Here is a 10,421-nt window from a genome sequence, read left to right on the forward strand (position 1 = left end):
TATTATGTCATATGTCATTATTATGTCATATGTCATTATTATGTCATATGTCATTATTAATCTATCATCTATAGAAGAAAAACATTCTCTGATTATGTACTGTATCCAGATTCCTGTCACAGTGCTCAGAAGTGACTCTATAGTAAAAACCCTGTTGAAATTATGTTCCTTTCTTTGAAGGGTAACAGTTAATTACATATATTAGTGGGGCAATCCAATTCCCAATCCAATTCAAGTTCCCCTTCCCTCTTAACCACGACAAGTTCCCATAGCAACCAGGTCTTGCACCGTGCTCCCTGGAACCTTATACGTAAGGTTGATGATAGGGGTTAACAAGGCACAGAGTGGTAAGGTTGATGATAGGGGTAAACAAGGCACAGAGTGGTAAGGTTGATGATAGGGGTAAACAAGGCACAGAGTGGTAAGGTTGATGATAGGGGTAAACAAGGCACAGAGTGGTAAGGTTGATGATAGGGGTAAACAAGGCACAGAGTGGTAAGGTTGATGATAGGGGTAAACAAGGCACAGAGTGGTAAGGTTGATGATAGGGGTAAACAAGGCACAGAGTGGTAAGGTTGATGATAGGGGTAAACAAGGCACAGAGTGGTAAGGTTGATGATAGGGGTAAACAAGGCACAGAGTGGTAAGGTTGATGATAGGGGTAAACAAGGCACAGAATGGTAAGGTTGATGATAGGGGTAAACAAGGCACAGAGTGGTAAGGTTGATGATAGGGGTAAACAAGGCACAGAGTGGTAAGGTTGATGATAGGGGTAAACAAGGCACAGAGTGGTAAGGTTGATGATAGGGGTAAACAAGGCACAGAGTGGTAAGGTTGATGATAGGGGTAAACAAGGCACAGAGTGGTAAGGTTGATGATAGGGGTAAACAAGGCACAGAGTGTTAAGGTTGATGATAGGAATAAACAAGGCACAGAGTGAGATGGTCAGATGTCTGGGAGCTATAGATGATTCACACAGAGACTGGGGATATTGAGAACCCCGTGAGGTCGACTAGAAGTCAATTACACTCATATGGCTTTACTGCATGACTCAAGATTAATTTTTAAGTCTATCGTACACAGTGTGAGATGTTTCGCAACCTGAAGATGAATCACACTGAGTTGGGATATTGAGAATCCCAAGGGATCATAGAAGAGAAGATTGCACTTATTGCTGTGTGGTGTTACAGCGTCACTCCAGAATCATTTCAAAGTGCATTGTGTAGCTAAGATCTATACTGTAACTAGATATGGCTTTACTGCACGACTCCACATTCATTTCAAAGTATATTGCACTGTAGCTAAGAACCATTGGGAAACAAAACATATATACAGTATACACTACCAGTCTAAAGTTTGGACACACCTACTCATTCAAGGTTTATTTTTATTTTTTTTTATTTTTTTTACAATTGTTTACATTGTAGAATAATAGTGAAGACATCAAAACTATGAAATAACACATATGGAATCATGTAGTAACCAAAAAAGTGTTAAACAAATCAAAATATATTTTATATTTGAGATTCTTCAAATAGCCACCCTTTGCCTTGATGACAGCTTTGCACACTCTTGGCATTCTCTCAACCAGCTTCATGAGATAGTCACCTGGAATGCATTTCAATTAACAGGTGTGCCTTCTTAAAAGTTAATTTGTGGAATTTCTTTCCTTCCAAATGTGTTTGAGCCAATCAGTTGTGTTGTGACAAGGTAGGGGGGGGGTATATAGAAGATAGCCCTATTTGGTAAAATACCAAGTCCATATTATGGCAAGAACAGCTCAAATAAGCAAAGATCCATTACTTTGAGACATGAAGGTCAGTCAATATGGAACATTTAAAAAACGTTTAAAGTTTCTTGAAGTGCAGTCGCAAAAACCATCAAGCACTATGATGAAACTGGCTCTCATGAGGACCGCCACAGGAATGGACCCAGAGTTACCTCTGCTGCAGAGGATAAGTTCATTAGAGTTACCAGCCTCAGAAATTGCAGCCCAAATAAATGCTTCACAGAGTTCAAGTAACAGACACATCTCAACATCAACTGTTCAGAGGATACTGTGTGAATCAGGCCTTCATGGTCGAATTGTTGCAAAGAAACCACTACTAAATGACACCAATAAGAAGAAGAGACTTGCTTGGGCCAAGAAACACGAGCATTGGACATTAGACCGGTGGAAATGTGTCCTTTGGTCTGGAGTCCAAATTGGAGATTTTTGGTTCCGAACGCTGTGGCTTTGTGAGACGCGGTGTGGGTGAACGGATGATCTCCGCATGTGTATTTCCCACCGTAAAGCATGGAGGAGGAGGTGTTATGGTGTGTGGGTGCTTTGCTGGTGACACTGTCTGTGATTTATTTAGAATTAAAAGCACACTTAACTAGCATGGCTACCACAGTATTCTGCAGCGATACGCCATCCCATCTGGTTTGGGCTTAGTGGTACTATCATTAGTTTTTCAACAGGACAATGACCCAACACACCTCCAGGCTGTGTAAGGGCTATTTTACCAAGAAGGAGAGTGGTGGAATGCTGCATCAGATGACCTGGCCTCCACAATCCCCCAACCTCAACTCTTCTGTATACCCCCCCTACCTTGTCACAACACAACTGATTGGCTCAAACGCATTTGGAAGGAAAGAAATTCCACAAATTAACTTTTAAGAAGGCACACCTGTTAATTGAAATGCATTCCAGGTGACTATCTCATGAAGCTGGTTGAGAGAATGCCAAGAGTGTGCAAAGCTGTCATCAAGGCAAAGGGTGGCTATTTGAATAATCTCAAATATACATTTGAAGTCGGAAGTTTACATACACCTTAGCCAAATACATTTAAACTCAGTTTTTCACAATTCCTGACATTTAATCCTAATAAAAATTCACTGTCTTAGGTCAGTTAGGATCACCACTTTATTTTCAGTATGTGAAATGTCAGAATATTAGTAGAGAGAATTATTTATTTAAGCTTTTATTTCTTTTATCACATTCCCAGTGGGTCAGAAGTTTACATACACACAATGAGTATTTGGTAGCATTGCCTTTAAATTGTTTAACTTGGGTCAAACGTTTCAGGTAGCCTTCCACAAGCTTCCCACAATAAGTTGGGTGAATTTTGGCCCATTCCTCCTGACAGAGCTGGTGTAACTGAGTCAGGTTTGTAGGCCTCCTTGCTCACACACGCTTTTTCAGTTCTGCCCACACATTTTCTATAGAATTGAGGTCAGGGCTTTGTGATGGCCACTCCAATACCCTGACTTTGTTGTCCTTAAGCCATTTTGCCACAACTTTGGAAGTATGCTTGGGGTCATTGTCCATTTGGAAGACCCAAATTGCGACCAAGCTTTAACTTCCTAACTGATGTCTTGAGATGTTGCTTCAATATATCCACATAATTTTCCTTCCTCATGATGCTATCTATTTTGTGAAGTGCACCAGTCCCTCCTGCAGCAAAGCACCCCCACAGCATGATGCTGCCACCCCCATGCTTCACGGTTGGGATGATGTTCTTCGGCTTGCAAGCCATCCCCCTTTTTCCTCCAAACATAACGATGGTCATTATGGCCAAGCAGTTTTTGTTTCATCAGACCAGAGGACATTTCTCCAAAAAGTACAATCTTTGTCCCCATGTGCAGTTGCAAACCGTAGTCTGGCTTTTTTATGGCGGTTTTGGAGCAGTGGCTTCTTCCTTGCTGAGCGGTCTTTCAGGTTATGTCGATATAGGACTCGTTTTTACTGTGGATATAGATACTTTTGTACCTGTTTCCTCCAGCATCTTCACAAGGTCCTTTGCTGTTTTTCTGGGATTGATTTGCACTTTTCGCACCAAAGTACGTTCATCTCTAGGAGACAGAAAGTGTCTCCTTCCTGAGCGGTATGACGGCTGCGTGGTCCCATGGTGTTTATACTTGCGTACTATTGTTTGTACAGATGAACGTGGTACCTTCAGGCGTTTGGAAATTGCTCCCAAGAATGAACCAGACTTGTGGAAGTCTACAAATTTTTTCTGAGGTCTTGGCTGATTTCTTTTGATTTTCCCATGATGACAAGCAAAGAGGCACTGAGTATGAAGGTAGGCCTTGAAATACATCCACAGGTACACCTCCAATTGAATCAAATTATGTCAATTAGCCTATCAGAAGCTTCTAAAGCCATGACATCATTTTCCAAGCTGTTTAAAGGCACAGTCAACTTAGTGTATGTAAACTTCTGACCCACTGGAATTGTGATACAGTGAATTATAAGTGAAATAATCTGTCTGTAAACAATTGTTGGAAAAATTACTTGTGTCATGCACAAAGTACAGTGGGGAAAAGAAGTATTTAGTCAGCCACCAATTGTGCAAGTTCTCCCACTTAAAAAGATGAGAGAGGCCTGTAATTTTCATCATAGGTACACGTCAACTATGACAGACAAATTGAGAAAAATAAATCCAGAAAATCACATTGTAGGATTTTTAATGAATTTATTTGCAAATTATGGTGGAAAATAAGTATTTGGTCACCTACAAACAAGCAAGATTTCTGGCTCTCACAGACCTGTAACTTCTTCTTTAAGAGACTCCTCTGTCCTCCACTCGTTACCTGTATTAATGGCACCTGTTTGAACTTGTTATCAGTATAAAAGACACCTGTCCACAACCTCAAACAGTCACACTCCAAACTCCACTATGGCCAAGACCAAAGAGCTGTCAAAGGACACCAGAAACAAAATTGTAGACCTGCACCAGGCTGGGAAGACTGAATCTGCAATAGGTAAGCAGCTTGGTTTGAAGAAATCAACTGTGGGAGCAATTATTAGGAAATGGAAGACATACAAGACCACTGATAATCTCCCTCGATCTGGGGCTCCACGCAAGATCTCACCCCGTGGGGTCAAAATGATCACAAGAACGGTGAGCAAAAATCCCAGAACCACACGGGGGACCTAGTGAATGACCTGCAGAGAGCTGGGACCAAAGTAACAAAGCCTACCATCAGTAACACACTACGCCGCCAGGGACTCAAATCCTGCAGTGCCAGACGTGTCCCCCTGCTTAAGCCAGTACATGTCCAGGCCCGTCTGAAGTTTGCTAGAGTGCATTTGGATGATCCAGAAGAGGATTGGGAGAATGTCATATGGTCAGATGAAACCAAAATAGAACTTTTTGGTAAAAACTCAACTCGTCGTGTTTGGAGGACAAAGAATGCTGAGTTGCATCCAAAGAACACCATACCTACTGTGAAGCATGGGGGTGGAAACATCATGCTTTGGGGCTGTTTTTCTGCAAAGGGACCAGGACGACTGATCTGTGTAAAGGAAAGAATGAATGAGGACGACTGATCTGTGTAAAGGAAAGAATGAATGGGGCCATGCATCGTGAGATTTTGAGTGAAAACCTCCTTCCATCAGCAAGGGCATTGAAGATGAAACGTGGCTGGGTCTTTCAGCATGACAATGATCCCAAACACATCGCCCGGGCAATGAAGGAGTGGCTTCGTAAGAAGCATTTCAAGGTCCTGGAGTGGCCTAGCCAGTCTCCAGATCTCAACCCCATATAAAATCTTTGGAGGGAGTTGAAAGTCCGTGTTGCCCAGCGACAGCCCCAAAACATCACTGCTCTAGAGGAGATCTGCATGGAGGAATGGGCCAAAATACCAGCAACAGTGTGTGAAAACCTTGTGAAGACTTACAGAAAACGTTTGACCTGTGTCATTGCCAACAAAGGGTATATAACAAAGTATTGAGAAACTTTTGTTATTGACCAAATACTTATTTTCCACCATAATTTGCAAATAAATTCATAAAAAATCCTACAATGTGATTTTCTGGATTTTTTTTTCTCATTTTGTCTGTCATAGTTGACGTGTACCTATGATGAAAATTACAGGCCTCTCTCATCTTTTTAAGTGGGAGAACTTGCACAATTGGTGGCTGACTAAATACTTTTTTTCCCCACTGTATATGTCCTAACCGACTTGCCAAAACTATAGTTTGTTAACAAGAAATTTGTGGAGTGGTTGAAAAACGAGTTTTAATGACTCCAACCTAAGTGTATGTAAACTTCTGACTTCAACTATAAAATAGATTTTGATTTGTTTAACACTTTATTGGTTACTACATGATTCCATATGTGTTATTTCATAGTTTTGATGTCTTCACTATTATTCTACAATGTAGAAAATAGTAAAAATAAAGAAAAACCCTGGAATGAGTAGATGGTGCTGTATATATCTTAGGCATACAGTACATGCTGTGCAACAGTCGATATCTGAAGACAGAAGAAGCAGCAATGGAGATATGATGAACACTGGATGAATCATCTAAAAGAGGGTCTATTTTTGATTCGCTTTATGACGGCAAGCTTTAGAGCATCACTAATGTATTCACATTACGTCTGTATGTATGTTGCCCTGATCATATTGCTCCCTGTCGCTGAGCATGACGGGTGGCATGACGGGTGGCATGGAAGGGTGGCATGACGGGTGGCATGGAAGGGTGGCATGACGGGTGGAACAGACGGGTGGCAGATGGGTGGCATGACGGGTAGCACGACGGGTTGCATGACGGGTGGCATGGAAGGGTGGCATGACGGGTGGAATAGACAGGTGGCAGACGGGTGGCATGACGGTGGCACGACGGGTGGCATGACGGGTGGAATGGAAGGGTGGCATGACGGGTGGCATGGAAGGGTGGCATGACGGGTGGAATAGACGGGTAGCAGACGGGTGGCATGATGGGTGGCATGGACGGGTGGCATGACGGGTGGCATGGAAGGGTGGCATGACAGGTGGCACGACAGGTGGCATGGACGGGTGGCATTACAGGTGGCATGGAAGGGTGGAATGACGGGTGGCACGACGGGTGGCCCACCACCCTCCAACAAACCCCCCATAGCGCCCCTGGTCCGGTCTGGCCCCGCTGGCTGGAGCTGGACTGGACGTAGCAGGAGCGGTAGGCTTCAGCTCCTTAGTGGAGCAGTAGAGCGGTACCTGAATTGGCACCGATGACCCAGGCACGGGTTGTGCCGGACTGACGACTCGCACCCCTGGCTTGGTGCGAGTGGCAGGAACGGGCCGGGCCGGGCTGGCGACGCGCACCGTAGACTTGGTGCGAGTGGCAGGAACAGGCCGGACCAGGCTGGCGACGCGCACCGTAGACTTGGTGCGTGGAGCAGGGACAGGCCGTGCCGGGCTGGCGACGCACCCCGTAGGCTTGGTGCGTGGAGCAGGGACAGGCCGGGCTGGGCTGACGACGCACACCGTAGGCTTGGTGCGTGGAGCAGGGACAGGCCGGACAGGGCTGGCGACGCACACCGTAGGCTTGGTGCGTGGAGCAGGGACAGGCCGGGCAGGGCTGGCGACGCACACCGTAGGCTTGGTGCGTGGAGCAGGAACAGGCCGGGCTGGGCTGGCGACGCACACCGTAGGTTTGGTGCGTGGAGCAGGGACAGGCCGGGCTGGGCTGTCGACGCACACCGTAGGCTTGGTGCGTGGAGCAGGAACAGGCCGGGCAGGGCTGGCGACGCACACCGTAGGCTTGGTGCGTGGAGCAGGGACAGGCCGGGCTGTGCTGACGACGCACACCGTAGGCTTGGTGCGTGGAGCAGGGACAGGCCGGGCTGGGCTGGCGACGCACACCGTAGGCTTGGTGCGTGGAGCAGCAACTGGCCGGACTGGGCTGGCGACGCACACCGTAGGCTTGGTGCGTGGAGCAGGAACAGGCCGGGCTGGGCTGGCGACACACACCGTAGGCTTGGTGCGTGGAGCAGCAACTGGCCGGACTGGGCTGGCGACGCGCACCGTAGACTTGGTGCGTGGAGCAGGGACAGGCCGGGCCGGGCTGGCGACGCACCCCGTAGGCTTGGTGCGTGGAGCAGGGACAGGCCGGGCTGGGCTGACGACGCACACCGTAGGCTTGGTGCGTGGAGCAGGGACAGGCCGGACAGGGGCTGGCGACGCACACCGTAGGCTTGGTGCGTGGAGCAGGGACAGGCCGGGCAGGGCTGGCGACGCACACCGTAGGCTTGGTGCGTGGAGCAGGAACAGGCCGGGCTGGGCTGGCGACGCACACCGTAGGTTTGGTGCGTGGAGCAGGGACAGGCCGGGCTGGGCTGTCGACGCACACCGTAGGCTTGGTGCGTGGAGCAGGAACAGGCCGGGCAGGGCTGGCGACGCACACCGTAGGCTTGGTGCGTGGAGCAGGGACAGGCCGGGCTGTGCTGACGACGCACACCGTAGGCTTGGTGCGTGGAGCAGGGACAGGCCGGGCTGGGCTGGCGACGCACACCGTAGGCTTGGTGCGTGGAGCAGCAATTGGCCGGACTGGGCTGGCGACGCACACCGTAGGCTTGGTGCGTGGAGCAGGAACAGGCCGGGCTGGGCTGGCGACACACACCGTAGGCTTGGTGCGTGGAGCAGCAACTGGCCGGACTGGGCTGGCGACGCACACCGTAGGCTTGGTGCGTGGAGCAGGAACAGGCCGGGCTGGGCTGGCGACACACACCGTAGGCTTGGTGCGTGGAGCAGCAACTGGCCGGACTGGGCTGGCGACGCACACCCGAGGCTTGGTGCGTGGAGCAGGGACAGGCCGGGCAGGGCTGGCGACGCACACCGTAGGCTTGGTGCGTGGAGCAGGAACAGGCCGGGCTGGGCTGGCGACGCACACCGTAGGTTTGGTGCGTGGAGCAGGGACAGGCCGGGCTGGGCTGTCGACGCACACCGTAGGCTTGGTGCGTGGAGCAGGAACAGGCCGGGCAGGGCTGGCGACGCACACCGTAGGCTTGGTGCGTGGAGCAGGGACAGGCCGGGCTGTGCTGACGACGCACACCGTAGGCTTGGTGCGTGGAGCAGGGACAGGCCGGGCTGGGCTGGCGACACACCGTAGGTTTGGTGCGTGGAGCAGGGACAGGCCGGGCTGGGCTGGCGACGCACACCGTAGGCTTGGTGCGTGGAGCAGGAACAGGCCGGGCAGGGCTGGCGACGCACACCGTAGGCTTGGTGCGTGGAGCAGGGACAGGCCGGGCTGTGCTGACGACGCACACCGTAGGCTTGGTGCGTGGAGCAGGGACAGGCCGGGCTGGGCTGGCGACGCACACCGTAGGCTTGGTGCGTGGAGCAGCAACTGGCCGGACTGGGCTGGCGACGCACACCGAGGCTTGGTGCGTGGAGCAGGAACAGGCCGGGCTGGGCTGGCGACACACACCGAGGCTTGGTGCGTGGAGCAGCAACTGGCCGGACTGGGCTGGCGACGCACACCGTAGGCTTGGTGCGTGGAGCAGGAACAGGCCGGGCTGGGCTGGCGACACACACCGTAGGCTTGGTGCGTGGAGCAGCAACTGGCCGGACTGGGCTGGCGACGCACACCGTAGGCTTGGTGCGTGGAGCAGGGACAGGCCGGGCAGGGCTGGCGACGCACACCGTAGGCTTGGTGCGTGGAGCAGGAACAGGCCGGGCTGGGCTGGCGACGCACACCGTAGGTTTGGTGCGTGGAGCAGGGACAGGCCGGGCTGGGCTGTCGACGCACACCGTAGGCTTGGTGCGTGGAGCAGGAACAGGCCGGGCAGGGCTGGCGACGCACACCGTAGGCTTGGTGCGTGGAGCAGGGACAGGCCGGGCTGTGCTGACGACGCACACCGTAGGCTTGGTGCGTGGAGCAGGGACAGGCCGGGCTGGGCTGGCGACGCACACCGTAGGCTTGGTGCGTGGAGCAGGAACAGGCCGGGCTGGGCTGGCGACACACACCATAGGCTTGGTGCGTGGAGCAGCAACTGGCCGGACTGGGCTGGCGACGCGCACCGTAGACTTGGTGCGTGGAGCAGGGACAGGCCGGGCCGGGCTGGCGACGCACCCCGTAGGCTTGGTGCGTGGAGCAGGGACAGGCCGGGCTGGGCTGACGACGCACACCGTAGGCTTGGTGCGTGGAGCAGGGACAGGCCGGACAGGGCTGGCGACGCACACCGTAGGCTTGGTGCGTGGAGCAGGGACAGGCCGGGCAGGGCTGGCGACGCACACCGTAGGCTTGGTGCGTGGAGCAGGAACAGGCCGGGCTGGGCTGGCGACGCACACCGTAGGTTTGGTGCGTGGAGCAGGGACAGGCCGGGCTGGGCTGTCGACGCACACCGTAGGCTTGGTGCGTGGAGCAGGAACAGGCCGGGCAGGGCTGGCGACGCACACCGTAGGCTTGGTGCGTGGAGCAGGAACAGGCCGGGCTGTGCTGACGACGCACACCGTAGGCTTGGTGCGTGGAGCAGGGACAGGCCGGGCTGGGCTGGCGACGCACACCGTAGGCTTGGTGCGTGGAGCAGCAACTGGCCGGACTGGGCTGGCGACACACACCGTAGGCTTGGTGCGTGGAGCAGGAACAGGCCGGGCTGGGCTGGCGACACACACCGTAGGCTTGGTGCGTGGAGCAGCAACTGGCCGGACTGGGCTGGCGACGCACACCG

The sequence above is a fragment of the Coregonus clupeaformis genome, unplaced genomic scaffold (assembly GCF_020615455.1).
Source record: "Coregonus clupeaformis isolate EN_2021a unplaced genomic scaffold, ASM2061545v1 scaf0712, whole genome shotgun sequence".
Taxonomy (NCBI): domain Eukaryota; kingdom Metazoa; phylum Chordata; class Actinopteri; order Salmoniformes; family Salmonidae; genus Coregonus; species Coregonus clupeaformis.